The sequence below is a fragment of the Diceros bicornis genome, chromosome 31, assembly GCF_020826845.1.
Source record: "Diceros bicornis minor isolate mBicDic1 chromosome 31, mDicBic1.mat.cur, whole genome shotgun sequence".
In the NCBI taxonomy this organism is placed as follows: Eukaryota; Metazoa; Chordata; class Mammalia; order Perissodactyla; family Rhinocerotidae; genus Diceros; species Diceros bicornis.
The window spans coordinates 20,532,246-20,549,612 of NC_080770.1; the positions used below are offsets into that span (position 1 = coordinate 20,532,246).

Consider the following 17,367-nt stretch of genomic DNA (forward strand, 5'->3'; position numbering starts at 1 on the left):
GGTTATCTCTACAGAGTAGAAATGGGATGAGATGCAAGTAAAGTTTGATGGAAGTTTTAAAAACAAAGGAAACCAGCATTCAGTTTAACAGTTTCTCTTTGGGAAAAACACAAGGAATACTGAAACTGCCGTCAAAACAAGGCTTTCGGTTCCTCCTGGATAGGAGCTAAGTAAAATTGAAGCTCTCACCAACCTCAGCAAAAGAATGCAGTTCACTGTGACTGACGGGCACTTCCTTCAGAAGCGAAGGGGCGAGGGGCATGAAGCGCCGCTGAACCCTCCCAATCCAGAAATTCTAAGCACAAAATCGAACTCGGACGGGATCACGGGAACGATAAAGAGAAAACTCAATAATGGCCAGAAGTCGACATATACGTTCACAAACAAACAACAAAGTATTTAAGTGCATCCAGGAATTCTGAACATTTCAACAAGCCTTCTGTCCAGCAGTCGGGGCACCTAGAGAAGGGGGCACTTATGAGACTCTGTCTCGTCCTAGACGTTGCTAAGACGCTGCTTTCACCGCAGGATCTAAGACAGCCACAGAAGTCCTTTCACAGCAGGAGAAGACCTTTCGAGCACGGGCAGTAAACAACAAAAAGCTCGCGCGGGGGGTGACTTGACAAGGTTGCGAGAGGCCGCGCTCAACACGCGCGCCTCGCTGCCGCGCTCACTCAGCGGGCCAGGCGCGCAGCCCCACGCCTTCCGGCCTGTTCTCAAACCCGAGCCCGCTGCGCCCGAGGAAACACAGCCGCGGGCGGGGCCTTCCGGCCGGAAGAAGCGGGCAGGGGAGGAGCCGCCCGCCAGCGAGGTCAGACCCCGCTCGGCCCTCGGCCCGCCGAGGCCGCTCTCCCGGGGCCCCGACGAGTGTCGGCGACCAACCGCGTGCCGGGCCGCGGCCGCCCGCGGGGCCCACAGAGCAGCGCGGGCCCCGGACGGCACCCCAGGGACGGGCGGCGGGTCCCGAGGGCCGCGGCCCAGACGCGCTGGGGCTCCGGGCTTGCCGCCAGGCACCGCCTCACCTTCTCTTCCCCGCCGCTGACAGTGACGGACGGGGCCCTGCGGCTGAGCCGGCGAGAGAAAGCCGGGCCTCCCACAGCGGCGGCGCGGCCCCCGCCCAACGTAACCAGAGAGACGGCGGGAGCGGCAGCCGCGGCGCCGGGACTTCCTCCCACGTGCGCGCCGTCGACGGGAAGCGCATGCGTGCAAACACACACGCACTCACGCGCATCCACTCCTCCAGCCCATTGCCATCGACAACCTCAGTTCATTTTACCAAACACAATTTTTGTTTGAAGAAACCCAACACGGCGGTATGTTCTGAAGTCGTGGTATCGTCATCATCTCAATTTTTCAATGCAAATCTCTAGAAGGCACTTTCTACAAATCTTCCAACAGGTCCAGGTAAAAGTTTGCAGATAAATCACTTACAAAGAGTGGGAGAACGCGTTAGTCCCAGAGGCAGTGACTGAAAACATGGGTTCTGCCTCATCCTCAAGCAGTACGACTTTTGTAAGTTACACAACCACGCAAGGTTGTTGTGAGGTTTCACTAAGGCAATGCATGCAAAGCATTAGCACAGTGCCCAACAAATAGGGAGGATCTGATAAATGGTAGTTATTATTACTCTTTTCCTTTTCAGAGTCATGACATTTAAAGCCATCGCTCAGCTATTTATCCTGGGCTGTCCTCGGGGCCTTGGTTTTTTTATGGTTGAAGAAGTCGGGGAGACAATCAGATCAGTCGTTGCCTACGCATTCAGTATCATCAATGTCCTGCAGGGGGGTTTTCTCTTTGTGATACACTGTCTCCTTAATCGCCAGGTAAGGCCAATAATTCTGTCTCTCACCAGCCTAGTCCCGAAGTCTTGTTGAATGGTTGTTTACATTCTCACTCCTCTCTGAACTTTTGTGTTTGTATTTTGGGGTTGTCTTGATTATGGGAAGAGCGTTTCGGTGCTGCTTGGGTATGCCGTGTGCGCTGGGTTTCATAGCATTCTAACCTTTAGCTTTCTGACATCTCTCTCAAGAGCGTGCATTCATCGGCTTGGGATGCCATAACAAAATATCATAGACTGTGTGGCTTAGACAACAGAAATTTCTCTTCTTACAATTCTGGAAGCTGGAAGGCTGAGAGTAGAGAGTGAGTACAGTCAGGTTCTGACGAGAGGTCTCTTCTTGGGAGAGGTCTCTTCTTGACGTGCAGATGGCCACCTTCTCACTGTGTCCTTACGTGGGAGAGAATGAGAGAGAGCTTTCATGGCATAAGGAATTGATAACTAATCCTCTCGGATCAGGGCTCAACCCTTATGACCTCATTTAACCCTAATTACTTTCGTAAAGGTCGTATCTCCAAATACAGTCACATTGGGGGGTTAGGGCTTTACCATATGAATTTTGGGGGGACACAATTCAGTTCATAGCAGAGCATGTATGAGTCAGGATAAGGCAGATTATGCTGCAGTAACAAATAGCCCCACCCTTTCTAATTTCAGTGGCTGACAACAATAAAGGTTTACTTCTCACTCAAGCTACACAGCTGTGGCTTGAACTACATCGTCTTCACTCTGGGTTGTAGACTGAGGGGGCAGCCCTCATTTAGAACATTGGTATTCTTATGGCAAAGGGAAAAAAGATCATGGCAAAGCACAGCTTAGCTCTCTTTTATTGGCCAAAATAAGTCACATGGCCATACTTGAATTCACCAGAGAGAGGATGAATAATCCTCCGGTAGTGAGGTGAACTATAGGAAGGGGCACTGGAATATTTGGCATCATCTACCACAAACTCAGAGAGACTTCAGCTCTAATTCCAATTTTTCCACTGAGTGAGTTGCTCTGTGACCCTGGGCAGGTTGCTTACCCTCTCTGAGCCTTGGTTTTCTCATCCACAAATGTGGCAATACCTACCTCCCAGAGTTGAGAATTAAATGAGATAATGCTATGTAAATCTCCTAGCACAGTTCTTGGCACATATTAAGTTTCCAATGAGGGTCATTATTATAATTTTACTCTTTACAGAAGATTGGGAACAGTTTTCCTGAATTTTTTCCTTTGCTTTTAAGTGGAACCACCAGCAATTAAGATTGGCAAAGAGACCATCTTAACACTTCATTAATTTCTCTTTCATCTTTTATTTCCTTATTAATGCTTGGAACTCTTCACACAGAGAAGAAGTAAAATACAATTTAAGTGTCTTGATGAAATCATGTTGAGTATTAAATACTTAAATATCTTTTAAGAACGTGTTGAGGAGGTTAAAAGAAGGCAACTGATGGAATCACAGGGGTGGTTTAGTGTAGGGGTTAGTGTCATGGCTCTGGAGTAAGAATGACATGATTTTTGAACACTGGCCTTGTGACCTTAGACAAGTCAGTTTACCTCCAAGAGCCTCAACTTCTTCATCTTTAATTGGGGATAAGAGAAGTACCTTCCTCATTGGGCTCATGTAAGAACTAAATGATACATTGTTTATAAAGTGTCTTGAACATGGCTATGTTCAATAATTGGTGACCTTCATCATCATAATCACCAACACCACCATCACTTTCATTATCATCCTTATCATGACCACAATCACTTTTGTAATTACTACCATCATCATCATCATCACCATCACCACCTTCTTTATCTTCATCATCACCTTGATTATCATTATCATCATGACCATCATAACCTTCATTGTCATCACCATCATCACCATCATCACCTTCATTATCATCACCACCATCTTCATCACCTTCACCCACACCATCACCATCATTGTCATCACCATCATCACCTTCATCATCATCATCATCATCATCACCACCACCGTATATAGAGTCCATATGGTGTCTGACATTTAGTAAAGCAGCTTTTCTACAATTGAGGAAGTTGAATTTAAGTAAAATGAATCAACATAAGCATGGCCAAGATTATACAGAAAACCAATGAAAGAGCAGTAGAGAGTAGGGCTTAGATGTATATCTTTAGTCTCCTACTTTAAGGTCTTGTCTCCTGAACCAAGCTCTGGATACAACACAAGCCTCTATATTCCTCAAACTTTCAGGTGCGAATGGAATACAGGAAATGGTTTACTGGGATGAGGAAAGGGGTTGAAATTGAAAGCACTGAAGTGTCTCCCTCAACTACCCACACCAAAATGGTAAGATCAGCTCTTCTGCGGTGGTATGTCCTTGTCTGAACCCAACATCTCATGCTACCAGGAGCTTCCTGGTTTCTTTTATTTTTTTTTTTTTTTATTGATGTTTTAATGGTTTCTAACATTGTGAAATTTTGGGTTGTACATTTTTGTTTGTCCATCACCACATGTATGACTCCCTTCACCCCTTGTGCCCACCCCCCACCCCCCACCCCCCACCCCCACTGCCCTGGTAACCACAGTCCAGTTTTCTCTGTCCATGTGTTGGTTTATATTCCACATATGAGTGAGATCATACAGTGTTTGTCTTTCTCTTTCTGGCTTATTTCACTTAACATAATACGCTCCAGGCCCATCCATGTTGTTGCAAGTGGGACGATTTTGTCTTTTTTTATGGCTGAGTAGTATTCCATTGTATATATATACCACATTTTCTTAATCCAATCGTCAGTCGAGGGACACTTAGGTTGCTTCCACTTCTTGGCTATGGTGAATAATGCTGCAATGAACATAGGGGTGCATAAGCCTCTTTGGATTGTTGATTTCAGGTGCGTTGGATAGATTCCCAGTAGTGAGATGGCTGGATCATAGGGCATCTCTATTTTTAATTCTTTGAGGAATCTCCATACCGTTTTCCATAGAGGCTGCACCAATTTGCATTCCCACCAGCTGTGTATGAGGGTTCCTGTTTCTCCACATCCTCTCCAACATTTGTTGTTTTTTGTCTTGGTGATTATAGCCATTCTAACGGGCGTGAGGTGGTATCTTAGTGTTGTTTTGATTTGCATTTCCCTGATGATTAGTGATGTTGAGCATCTTTTCATGTGCCTATTGGCCATCTGTATATCTTCCTTGGAGAAGTGTCTGTTCATTTCCTCTGCCCATTTTTTGATCGGGTTGTTTGTTTTTTTGTTGTTCAATTGCGTGAGTTCTTTATATATTATGGAGATCAACCCCTTGTCAGATGTATGTTTTGCAAATATTCTCTCCCAGCTGGTTGGTTGGTTGTTCATCTTGATTCTGGTTTCATTTGTCTTATAAAAGCTCTTTAATCTGATAAAGTCCCACTTGTTTATTTTTTCTTTAGTTTCCCTAGTCTGGGTAGGCATGTCATCTGAAAAGATTCCTTTAAAACCAATGTCAAATAGTGTGTTGCCTATATTTTCTTCTATGAGTTTTATAGTTTCAGGTCTCACCTTCAGGTCTTTGATCCATTTTGAGTTAATTTTTGTGAATGGCGATAGCACATGGTCCACTTTCATTCTTTTGCATGTTGCTGTCCAGTTTTCCCAACACCATTTATTGAAGAGACTTTCCTTTCTCCATTGCATGTTCTTAGCACCTTTGTCGAAAATTAGCTGTCCGTATATGTGTGGTTTTATTTCTGGGCTTTCAATTCTGTTCCATTGATCTGTGTGTCTGTTTTTGTACCAGTACCATGCTGTTTTGATTACTATTGTTTTGTAGTCTGTTTTGAAGTCAGGAATTGTGATGCCTCCTGCTTTGTTCTTTTTCTTTAGGATTTCTTTAGCTATTCAGGGTCTTTTGTTGCCCCATATAAATTTTAGTATTCTTTTTTCTATTTCTGTGAAGAATGTCATTGGGATTCTGATTGGGATTGCATTGAATCTGTAGATTGCTTTAGGTAATATAGACATTTTAACTATGTTTATTCTTCCAATCCACGTGCATGGGATATCTTTCCATTTCTTTATGTCATCGTGGATTTCCCTCAATAATGTCTTGTAGTTCTCATTGTATAGGTCCTTCACCTCCTTGGTAAGATTTATTCCTAGGTATTTTATTCTTTTTGATGCAATTGTAAATGGTATTATCTTTTTGAGCTCTCTTTCTGTTAGTTCATTATTAGCATATAGAAATGCAACTGATTTTTGTAGATTGATTTTGTACCTGCAACTTTGCTGTAGTTGTTGATTGTTTCTAATAGTTTTCCAACAGATTCTTTAGGGTTTTCTATATATACAATCATGTCATCTGCAAATAGTGAGAGTTTCACTTCTTCGTTACCTATTTGGATTCCTTTTATTCCTTTTTCTTGCCTAATTGCTCTGGCCAAAACCTCCAGTACTATGTTGAACAGGAGTGGTGAGAGTGGGCAGCCCTGCCTCGTTCCTGTTCTCAGAGGAATGGCTTTCAGTCTTTCCCCGTTGACTATGATGTTAGCTGTGGGTTTGTCATATATGGCTTTTATTATGTTGAGGTACTTGCCTTCTATTCCCATTTTATTGAGAGTTTTTATCATAAATGGATGTTGTATCTTGTCAAATGCCTTCTCTGCGTCTATTGAGATGATCATGTGGTTTTTATTCTTTGTTTTGTTGATGTGATGTATCACGTTGATTGATTTGCGGATGTTGAACCATCCCTGCGTCTCTGGTATAAATCCCACTTGATCATGGTGTATGATCTTTTTAATATATTGTTGTATTCCGTTTGCCAATATTTTGTTGAGGATTTTTGCATCAATGTTCATCAGCGATATTGGCCTGTAATTTTCTTTCTTTGTATTGTCTTTGTCTGGTTTTGGTATCAGGGTGATGTTGGCCTCATAGAATGATTCAGGAAGTGTTCCATCTTCCTCTATTTTTTGGAATAGTTTGAGGAGGATGGGTATTAAATCTTCTTTGAATGTTTGGTAAAATTCACTGGAGAAGCCATCTGGTCCTGGACTTTTATTTTTTGCGAGGTTTTTGATTACTATTTCAATCTCTTTACTTGTTATTGGTCTATTCAGATTCTCCATTTCTTCTTGGTTCAATTTTGGGAGTTTGTATAAGTCTAAGAATTTATCCATTTCTTCTAGATTGTCCAATTTGTTGGCATATAATTTCTCATAGTATTCTCTTATAATCCTCTGTATTTCCATGGTATCCGTTGTAATTTCTCCTCTTTCATTTCTAATTTTATTTACTTGAGCCTTTTCTCTTTTTTTCTTAGTTAGCCTGGCTAAGGGTTTGTCTATTTTGTTTATCTTCTCGAAGAACCAACTCTTTGTTTCATTAATCCTTTCTACTGTTTTTGTGGTCTCAATATCATTTATTTCTGCTCTGATTTTTATTATTTCTCTCCTTCTGCTGGCTTTGGGCCTTGTTTGTTCTTCTTTTTCTAGTTCTGTTAGGCGTAATTTAAGGTTGCCTATTAGGGCTTTTTCTTGTTTGTTAAGGTGGGCTTGTATCGCTATGAGTTTCCCTCTCAGGACCGCTTTTGCTGCATCCCATATGGTTTGGTATGGCATGTTATCATTTTCGTTTGTTTCCAGATAGTTTTTGATTTCTCCTTTAATTTCATCAATGATCCATTGGTTGTTCAGTAGCATGTTGTTTAATCTCCACATTTTTGTCACTTTCCCAGTTTTTTTTTCCTGGTTCATTTCCAGTTTCATAGCCTTATGGTCTGAAAAGATGCTTGTTATGATTTCAATCTTCTTAAATTTATTGAGGCTTGCTTTGTTTCCCAACATATGGTCTATCCTAGAGAATGTTCCATGCGCGCTTGAGAAGAATGTGTAGTCAGCTGTTTTTGGGTGGAGTGCTCTGTATATGTCTACTAGGTCCATCTCGTCCAGTTTTTCATTTAAGTCTAATATTTCTTTATTAACTTTTTGTCTGGATGATCTATCCATTGCTGTAAGTGGGGTGTTAAGATCCCCTACTATTATTGTGTTGTTGTTGATTTCTCCTTTTAGGTTTGTTAATAGTTGCTTTATGTACATTGGTGCTCCTATGTTGGGTGCATATATATTTATAAGTGAAATGTCTTCTTGATGGAGTGTCCCTTTTATCATTATATATTTCCCTTCTTTGTCTTTCTTAACCTGTTTTATCTTGAAGTCTACTTTGTCTGATATGAGTATGGCAACACCTGCTTTCTTTTGTTTGCCATTAGCTTGGAGTATTGTCTTCCATCCTTTCACTCTGAGCCTGTGCTTGTCTTTAGTGCTAAGATGTGTTTCCTGAAGGCAGCATATTGTTGGGTCTTGCTTTTTAATCCATCCTGCCACTCTGTATCTTTTGATTGGAGAGTTCAATCCATTTACATTTAGGGTAATTATTGAAATATGAGGGTTTAATGTTGCTATTTTGTCACTTATTTTCTGGTTCTTTTGCATTTCCTTTGTTTCTTGTCCCATTTATTTTGGACTGCCAGTTCATTTTGGTTGTTCTGTCTTATGATTCTTCTAGTTTTCTCTTTGTTTATCATATGTGGTTTTGCTTTGATTATTTGTTTAGTGGTTACCTTGAGGTTTGGGCAAAAAATCTTGTGTATGAGATAGTCCATTATCTGATAGCCTCCTATTTCCTTATACTAAGTCAATTCAGTCACTTTCCTCTTCCCCTTCTAAGTTGCTCTTGTTATACCTTATTCTATCTTGTGTTGTGGCTGTGTGTTTACAGTGATGAGGTTAAATTTATTTTTGGTGAATTTCTTCCTTTGATCTTTGAGTTTAGTATTTAAGTGGTTGCTAACCTATTCCGGTAAAGATCTACTATTTCTCTGATTTTGTCTACCTACTTTTCTCCTTCCTCCAAGCTTTGCGTTCCCTTTCTCTTCTGTTTTTCAGGCCTGAGGGCCTTCTTGAGTATTTCTTGTAGTGGGGGTCTCGTGGCCATGAACTCCCTTAGCTTTTGTTTATCTGGGAGAGTTACTATTTCTCCATCATATTTGAAGGATATTTTTGCTGGATAGAGTATTCTTGGCTGAAAGTTTTTGTCTTTCAGTATTTTGAATATATCATTCCAGTCTCTTCTAGCCTGAAAAGTTTCTGTTGAGAAATCCGCTGAGAGCCTGATGGGAGTTCCTTTGTACGTTATTTTTTGTTTTGTCTAGCTGCCCTTAATATTGTTTCTTTGTCGTTGACCCTGGCTAGCCTTACCACTAGGTGTCGTGGTGAAGGCCTTTGTCTGTTAATATATATAGGCGTCCTGTTGGCTTCGCTTACTGGTATTTCCTGCTCCTTCCCCAGATTTGGGAAATTCTCAGCTATTATTTCCTTGAATAGGCTCTCTGTTCCTCTTTCCCTCTCCTCTCCCTCAGGAATGCCTATAATTCTTATGTTACATTTTCTAATAGAGTCAGATATTTCTCGGAGTCTTTCTTCATTTCTTTTTAGTCTTAGTTCTCTCTCTTCTTCCATCTGGAGTATATCTGTATTCCTATCCTCTAAAGTACTAATTCTTTCCTCCATATTGTCAGCTCTGTTCTTTAAGGATTCCAGATTCTCCTTTATCTCCTCCATTGTGTTCTTCATCTCCATCAGCACTGATTGGTTTTTCTTTATGATTTCAATCTCTTTTGTGAAGAAACTCCTAATCTCATTGAATTGTTTGTCTGTGTTGTCTCGTATTTCATTGAGTGTTTTTATGATAGCTATTTTGAAATCTCTGTCATTTAGTTTATGGATTTCTGTGTCTTCGGGGTTGATTTCTGGGTGCTTGTCATTTTGTTTCTGGTCTGGTGATTTCATATATTTTTGCATTGTGGTTCCTGTGTTGGTTTTGTTTTTCCTCATCCTGGAAGTCTCTGGTTGCAATTTCCACCTGCTGCCACTGTCTGGTGGTAAAGGGCTGTGTAGTCTAAGCCCCCTGCGCTCTGCCCGGGTTTTTCTGCTGCGATCCGCAGTTTTGTTTTGTTTTTTTTTTTCCCCGCTGCGATCCACGGGTCCAGTCCAGTTTGATCAGGTCTGCCTCGGATCGCTAGATCTGGTCTGGTGGAGCTGCAGACTCCGGGTTGCGGGGAGGGGGGAGCTCTCTCTTTTGCCCTCTGGGTCCCTGACGTGGGAGGCTTCTCGTTTGCCCCTTTTTATCCGCTCTCTGGGGTGCTCAGATGTTGATGGTAGCCCTGTGGCTCCTCTGAGTCCTCTGTGCGGGAGTTTCCCACTGGCTGAGAGAGCCCGAAGAGCTACAGTTTTCCCGCCGAGGGCCGCCCCTCCCCCCTCTCTGGGAGCCGCGGGGACCGGGATTGCTGATCTGATGGGGAGGGAGCGGAGTTCTCCTTACCTCTCCCCATTTCCTCCGGGGGCCCAGCACGTTCCGCTCTCAGATGTGCGGCAGTGTGGATTCCTCCGCTCTAGGTTTTCACTGTCTGGGATTCCGTTGTTGGTCTGTGGCTGTTGCTTTTGTTGTATCTTGTGGGGGAAGAATTCACGGGAAAGCTCACTCCGCCATGATGCTGACGTCACTCTTCCTGGTTTCTTGATCTGAAAGAAAAGAGAAATTGCATTACATTCCTGCATTAAACAGCTGAAATTTCTGGTTTTTGAGACCAAAACCAGAAGAGATCTTCTTTCTTTCTTCGTCTCTCCCTCCCTTCCTCCTTCCTCCCGCCCATCCTCTCTTCCTCCTTCCTTCCCTCCCTTCCTTCCTTTCCCTCTCTTTGTTTCTTTATCTCTGTCTCTCTCTCTCCTTCCTTCTCTCTTCCCATCTTCCTCTCTCTGTCTTTCTTTCTTGTCTCTCTTTCTTCTTGCTCTCTTTCTCACTCTCTTTCTCTCTTTCTTCAGTCCATCCACAAATATCCAATGATAATTAGCAAAAATTTTTAAATTTATTTAGCAGCATTCATTTAACGAATATTTATTGAGTGTCTAATATGTGCCAGGCACTGATTTAGGTGCTGGGGAAAGAGCAGTGGACACATGGACAAAAATCCTTGTCCTCACAGGGCTGACATTCTTGTAGGGGGGAGGCAATGATAAATCACAAAAAGTGGATTTTACAGTATGTTACAAAGTGATATAAGCTATAGAAAAAAGAGCAATGAAGAGAAATCAAGAATGCATGGAGTGGGAGGAGCTCGTTTTTAAATAAGTGGCAATGAGGGGCCTCCATGAGAAGCTTACTCTTGAGTAAAAACTTGATGGGTGTATCTGATGAAAACGACCCCTGGTTTGTGAAATTATCTGGATGGAGAGGACTAGGAATACACTCTAAGCACTTTGGTGGTAAGCCATAGATTCCTGATTGCTATGACTCTTGTAACTGAGCTCGTCCCACACCGTGGCCTAGGGGCTGTGCCCATGGAGCTGTCACAAGAGATGCAAGCTTTATTCAGGACATTAGGCTGAGCCAGCAGAGCCACTGCACCTCCTCCTCATCCTGCACGTGATCTTGTTCCCTCACTCCCGAGCTGTCTCCTGGGGGGCTGCCTTCGGTTGAGTTCTTCAAAACTAGAACCTAAGACAGAGATTAGAATCCTTGTGTTTTATTGAGAAAGAGAAGAAGAGTGAAGGAGGCAGGATGGAGCATATCAGCAGTGGTGTGGCCCCAGTTGGTGTCTGGCTTCAGTCTGATCCCACAGGAGACTCTGGAGTGTGAATTGAACATGGAATTGGAAACACCTTGAGACAGGTGGCCAGCATTTTGTGTTCTCGTGTCATTCAGTCATTGGCCCTTTGGGGAATGGGGTTTAACCTTTCTGGAGAGGCAGCTCCTTTGACTACAGGCAGTTCTCTGGAGGAGGAGGAAGCTGTAAGTCATTAGTAACTAAAACTCACAGCAGCTGCAGTGTGGGTGTTCTGGCCTGGGAAAGAGGATCTGAGTCTGGCACCAAAAGTGTTCAGTGCAAGGGCCAAAGAGAATAGCCCCTGGAAGTCCATGAGGACAGTTGCTGTGGGACAATGCTTAATATTGCCCTGTAGGCAACGCTGTTTTTTGTCCTATATCTTCCAAGATATCTTCCAAGACAAGAATGAAAGGCAAATTTTTGCATTAGGAAAATTTGAGTATTTAGCTCAGTGGTTCTCAGAACCATCTGGAAAGCTAGTAACAATACTAACAAGTAATACTCCATCTTACTTGAATGAGTCTGAGTCTCTCTGTAATTTATTAGCTTTCTAGGTGATTCTCATACACACCAAAGTTTGAGAACTACTGCTCTGAGTGAACCCAATGAGTACCGAGAAGCAGATAATTATAATCCCTCATCCTTGGACAACACTTTATATTCTAAAAAGCACATATTCAATCTTATAAGCATCATTGATCCTCCGCAGCATTTAAGGGGTCCGTCACTGTCGTGTTTAAATGTAGCCCAAGTGTGTGGGTTCAAATCCCAACTCCACCACTTCCAGGCTGTGTGATTTTGCACTAGCCACTTACTGTCTCTGTGCCTCAGTTTCTTCATCTGTAAAATGTGGATACTAATAGTTAACTATCTCAGAGTGAAGATTAAATGAGGTCATATGTATTAAGTGCTTAGCATGCAGCCTTCCACACTGCAAACACACTGTAAATGTTCATAAAAAGATAAAATAAAATAAAGATACCATCATAGATGGTGTTTTGGGAGAAAAAGGCTGTAAACAGAGTCAGATATTAGGACCTCTTAACCAAGCTTTGGACCTTAGTGAAATTCTATCTTGTCATCTCTAGGCATGCTAGAAGTTTTAGTTAATTTCTAAGGTGTTCATTTCTCTTCAACTTTTTCTCCATATTCTCTCCCCTCAAGTAGGAGGAACTGGGGAAGTCATCAGAATCCTATCGCAGAAGAGACGCTGCGTCTGTCCAACCACAGCCTCAGATTCATCTTGTCACTGTTTCTTGGCAAAGAACAGGAAGCTGAGCTGTTTATGGTCGGCGCCCCACCCGTGGTCACATATGGATGAGACCAACGCCACCATCCATCTTTCCTGTGAAAATGAGTGCTGACATATTCCTCTATTTTGGCTTCTATCTCCATAGAAAGAAGGGGGCACATGGGAGAATTCTTAGATCCAGAATCCAGTATTGTACATCACGTGCAGTTAAATGCTCAAAGAATCCTTTCTAATGACGAGGGAAATAAGTGGATCTTCTTCTTCTAGCTGTTACCATCTTGTCCAAAGCTGATTGGCTGACATCTAGATTCAGCTCACAAATGCCTCTCTGGCCTCTGTGTTGCATTTAATGCTCCCAAAGATCTTGCATCACTGAATATTTGCATAACTTAATAATTCCATAAGAATAAATATAAAAAGGGGGTTGCATTCTTGCAATGCAAAAGTACACCACTATCCCTGCTTAGGGGTGCATAGTCACTGGGAAGCATCTTGTGGTCTGATCATCGGCACTTCCCTGGTTTCATTGCCTGATGACTTTTTGGAACCTAGCCTATACCCTGGTTAAACATAATTTTGTTTTCTTAGTGTCATCTCGAACATGTCCTCGTGTAAATGCTCCCAAACTAAAACAGCTTGGAGTATCACAGCAGTGGTTTGGCCTTATTTTCTTTGTTTTACCATTTCTAATTTATTTTCTAAACTTATTGGATTTTAGGCATGTTTTTCAGCACTATAATTACTAAATGCCTGGATAACTTTGTTACTAGACAATGTTTTAAAAACAGTGTTAGATTACAACAATGGTAAATGTTAAAATAGCAGCCAAGAGAAGCCATAATTCATTTGAAGAAATTTTGTGTTCAAATTTTAGGTCCTGGACAAAGGATTGCATTGCTTTTCTGCTTCACCAGCTCAAGTGTCTCCCCCACATCACAGCAATATAACCAGAGTGTATGATTCACTCCACCTGCTGGTTTTTAAATGATGTGATTCCTCTTGAAAAGGTAAAATTTAGGGAGATTCACGCGGTTTCAAAATGTGTGCCTGCATTGTGACTTTATATCATGCAATTTCAAATTTACACCAGTAAAACTTGCATACAATGCAACCTTTTTCAGGAGGACAATTTGGCACTGACTATCCAAATCTAATATTTTGATACATAATGCTTTCATTTAAAAATTCCACTGCTAGGAATTTAGCCTAAAGATATTGTGATAAGGGCATTTATAAATACAGGGTGATAGGATATATAAATTCAGAGTGAGGTGATATATTCTATCTCCCTGAATTATTTGCTGTGGTGTGTTGGGTGGAGGAAAAAGGAGCACCTGGTCTGTAAACATGTTACCTTAAGCCTGTAAATGCATGTACAGTCCACTAGGCTCTCACACCCAAAGAGAAGCCAAGCTGGCCTGGCTTATCCTGCCAGCCACCAAACACTGGACAACAAAGGCATTGGTCTCGCTGAGTCTCTCTGGAGTGTACTGGACCACTTCATGTGTGCCTCCAGGTCACTATGAGCCCCTTGCACTGCTTAACCCATGACCAAAGGTTTGCCTTGATGCATCAGTAGGGAGCACACAGTGGCTAAAGGCCAAGAAAGACTAATCAAATCCTGTGAATAAGGCAGCACAGGGCTTTCATTAGCTCATTGTTGCTTATTTGATCAATTCACTAATTGTTTGCTAACTTATTGAATGAGAATAAATGTGTGTATGGCAATAAACAAGTGACTCACAATTTTACTGTTTGTCTCTTATTTGAACTGGCTCTTTGCTGCAACCCAAGGGAAAAATCTAAATTAAAGAGCACTCTCACGTATAATAATTGTCATTTGGTTTAAATAGAACAGATGCATTCACAAAAGTTCACCAAGTATGTTTCCTGCAGTACTTTTTGCAATGCAAAGTGTCAATCAGTCAGGACGGTTTACATAATTTTTATGTGCAAATCATTGACGTAAATAATCAATAAACAATCTATAGACTAGAAAGGTAAGGTGATATTTCCCTGAGCCAAGCTGCGGACTAGCCTGGAAGTGCAGTTTCCACTGGGGAGGAGGGTCCTCTGTGGAAGCGCGATTCACAGCATGGTTATATACCGTTTCAGAGCCAAGAACACACCTGAGAGGAATACAATTTTGTTTTTCTCGAAGTCATAAGGAGAGGTTTTGCTGCAATTTAGCAGATACACAGCAGGTCAACTTGACCTTGGTTTTCTTGAAAGAAAAACTTATCTTCAAAGAGGTACTGGTATTGGTATCAGAGGAAGGGAAACATTCACCTCCATCTTTAAAGAGCACATCTTTTGCTTTGGGTAAATGAAGCAGATGTACAATGCATGTTTGGTGAGCCATAAGTCAGGCTGCTCTGGGAAGAAACAAGTTTTAGGCCAAATCAGGTTTAACCCAGAATGGCTTCCCCATACACCTCAATATGTGAAAACTTCTAATTATTCTTATTATTTTCATCAACATAATGTAATAAATAATATGCAGTGAAATTTATTAAATGAGACATGTTTTCATGTGCTCTTATAAAAAGACCTCCAAGATACATGTGTCATGCGAAAAAAGCAGTGTGTGGTTCAGTGAGTAGTGTAGAATCCCTCTTCTGTTCAAAAAAAAAAAGTTTATAAGTAGACAAATTTTTATAGGGTCACTTCCCATCAAAAGGATCGAGTGAATTCAAGAGAATATCCTTCCTCTGTTCCAAACAGATAAAATGAAGGGAGTTAGGGGCTACTAAGCTATAGTTGGGCCCATCTAAGCTGATTGGCTTGCCTCGAGTCAGTTCATTTATGGTAATCAAGCTACTTGGGCTACTGGAAGCTAGATTTTCCTTATTGAAGGACTTCTCACTTTGTAAAGGGCTCCAGTGGCAACATTTCTGAAGATTCTTCATTCCAGGGTCATCCTGGTGCTATGGGTTCCCACCTGGCATATGTGTAGTGTCATCTCTGTTATTGAGCAAGATTTTATTAATCAATAACCTGTGTTAAGGTAGCAAAACTAATTTCTGCTGCTCAATGTTTTATGTGCTATTTCAATTCCCTCTTTTCTTTGTACATTCCTCAATCTTGAAGGAAATAGAGTGATGACCACTCTAGCTACTTCCTGCTGAGTAGGGGGGAAGATCAAAGTTTCTGAGTCTTTTGTTCTTAAAAATAATCAAACCAAAGAGACGCATTTTGTGGTGTCACATTTTGATCCCCTACATTTCTGCCACTGAAACTTCAAGAAGTTTCACAGTCCAGAAGCTGAGTTGGTAGATTGTTCCATCTCACTGAACACCAACCAGTCTCTTAGTTCTGGCAATAGGTCAGTCCAGAAATGGACTGAATGAAATGCATTTCAGGAGGTGGTGATGTAGGTAGGCTCCCAAAGTTAGGCCTATGAGCAAGAAATCAGGTATTTAAAAAGAGGCATTTCTATGAAAACAAAAGAAAAACAAAGGTTAATGGTTGAAGCCAGTTTCTGAACCCACGAGAGTCAACTCAATCAACTCTTGATCTTGATCTTTTGTTAGCAGTTGTATGAAGCCATCAGTTTCTCTGTTAGAGTTCTGTAATTTCTTACCCAGTTCAGTTTTATGATCTGAAAGTTTATCAGAAAGATGTATTCTAGAGTAAGTGTCAAAGACGTTTCCAGGAATCTCTGAAACATTTGCAAAAGCACCAGAGTAAAACAATAACTGTCGGTAAATGACAAAAGACTTAAATATGGCAATTGACAAAGAAATTTGATTATTTCTGACATATAATGTTTTATAACCAGGAGAGATCAGAGTTTTAAGAATGTTATATAATTTATAAAATACATATTAATAACATTTACACATGTAATATCACCTAAGAAGGTTTGTTATTTACTAAATGGAAAAAGGAAGCGTTTTGACCCTACAGCCCTCATCCAGAACCTCTCCATTCCTTGGATGACTGGCAGACCTAACAGAGAGGTGGAGAATGTCTCTGTAAGGCATACACTCACCTGTCTCAGTGGAAATCTCATTCTCTGGGCAGAGAGTGCAGTCAGAACAACAGACAGCCTTTCTCTCCTAGGGGCTCTCCCTAAATCCAGGACCCCAACTCTCACTGCATACAGAGTGCAGAGTCTGGAGAAAATCAGATATCTGTTGGTAAAAGCTGTGATATTTACTTAATTTTCCAATAACTACAGTGTTTTAGAGTATTGGGCCTTTAACAGATTTGATTTTTTTGATTTTTAAATACCTAAATCCAATTCATTGATTGGATGCCATGTTTATTGTATGATATAAAATATACAAATAGAAACACATAGTTGAATAAATGTGTTCTATTTCCATCCACTGGATAAATGGTAATTGAGAAAACTCATTAAGCTGGAAGTCAGTTGTTAAATGCCCATATGTGGTCCTTTATGAACCTCGGAGGGGGCACAAAACCCCACAACAAGATTTTGCTTATTTATGTATAGTGTAAAGCATTATGATTGAGTCCAACGCACCTCAGTAATTCCCGCAGCCCAGTCTATCACCTCCTCAGATAAAGACAATTCTTGGCCACGTGGAGCATGTGGGGGAATACTCTCCTACTTTCACTGTAAGTCCAAGATCTTCTGGAAAATTCCAAAAGCTGAGAATGGCATACTCTGCATCTGATTTTCTTTCTTCAGCCAAATTCACCGAG

General features: G+C 41.5%; 2 long non-coding RNA genes across 3 annotated transcripts; one reads left to right on the forward strand and one right to left on the reverse strand.

Moving 5' to 3' along the window:
* The first annotated feature begins 1,759 nt into the window (after positions 1-1,759).
* On the forward strand, positions 1,760-14,439 carry LOC131395112 (uncharacterized). Of its 2 annotated transcripts, none has more exons than XR_009216273.1 (3): positions 1,760-1,823; positions 4,050-4,145; positions 12,606-14,439. It is a non-coding gene; the product is annotated as an uncharacterized LOC131395112 (long non-coding RNA). The 2 variants fall into 2 exon arrangements; XR_009216274.1 differs by having other exon boundaries at positions 12,609-14,439.
* Positions 14,440-14,688: 249 nt separating this feature from the next.
* On the reverse strand, positions 14,689-16,861 carry LOC131395758 (uncharacterized). Its single transcript, XR_009216377.1, has 3 exons — positions 16,688-16,861; positions 16,185-16,294; positions 14,689-14,822 (listed from the first exon to the last, which is right to left on the reverse strand). It is a non-coding gene; the product is annotated as an uncharacterized LOC131395758 (long non-coding RNA).
* Positions 16,862-17,367: the final 506 nt, after the last annotated feature.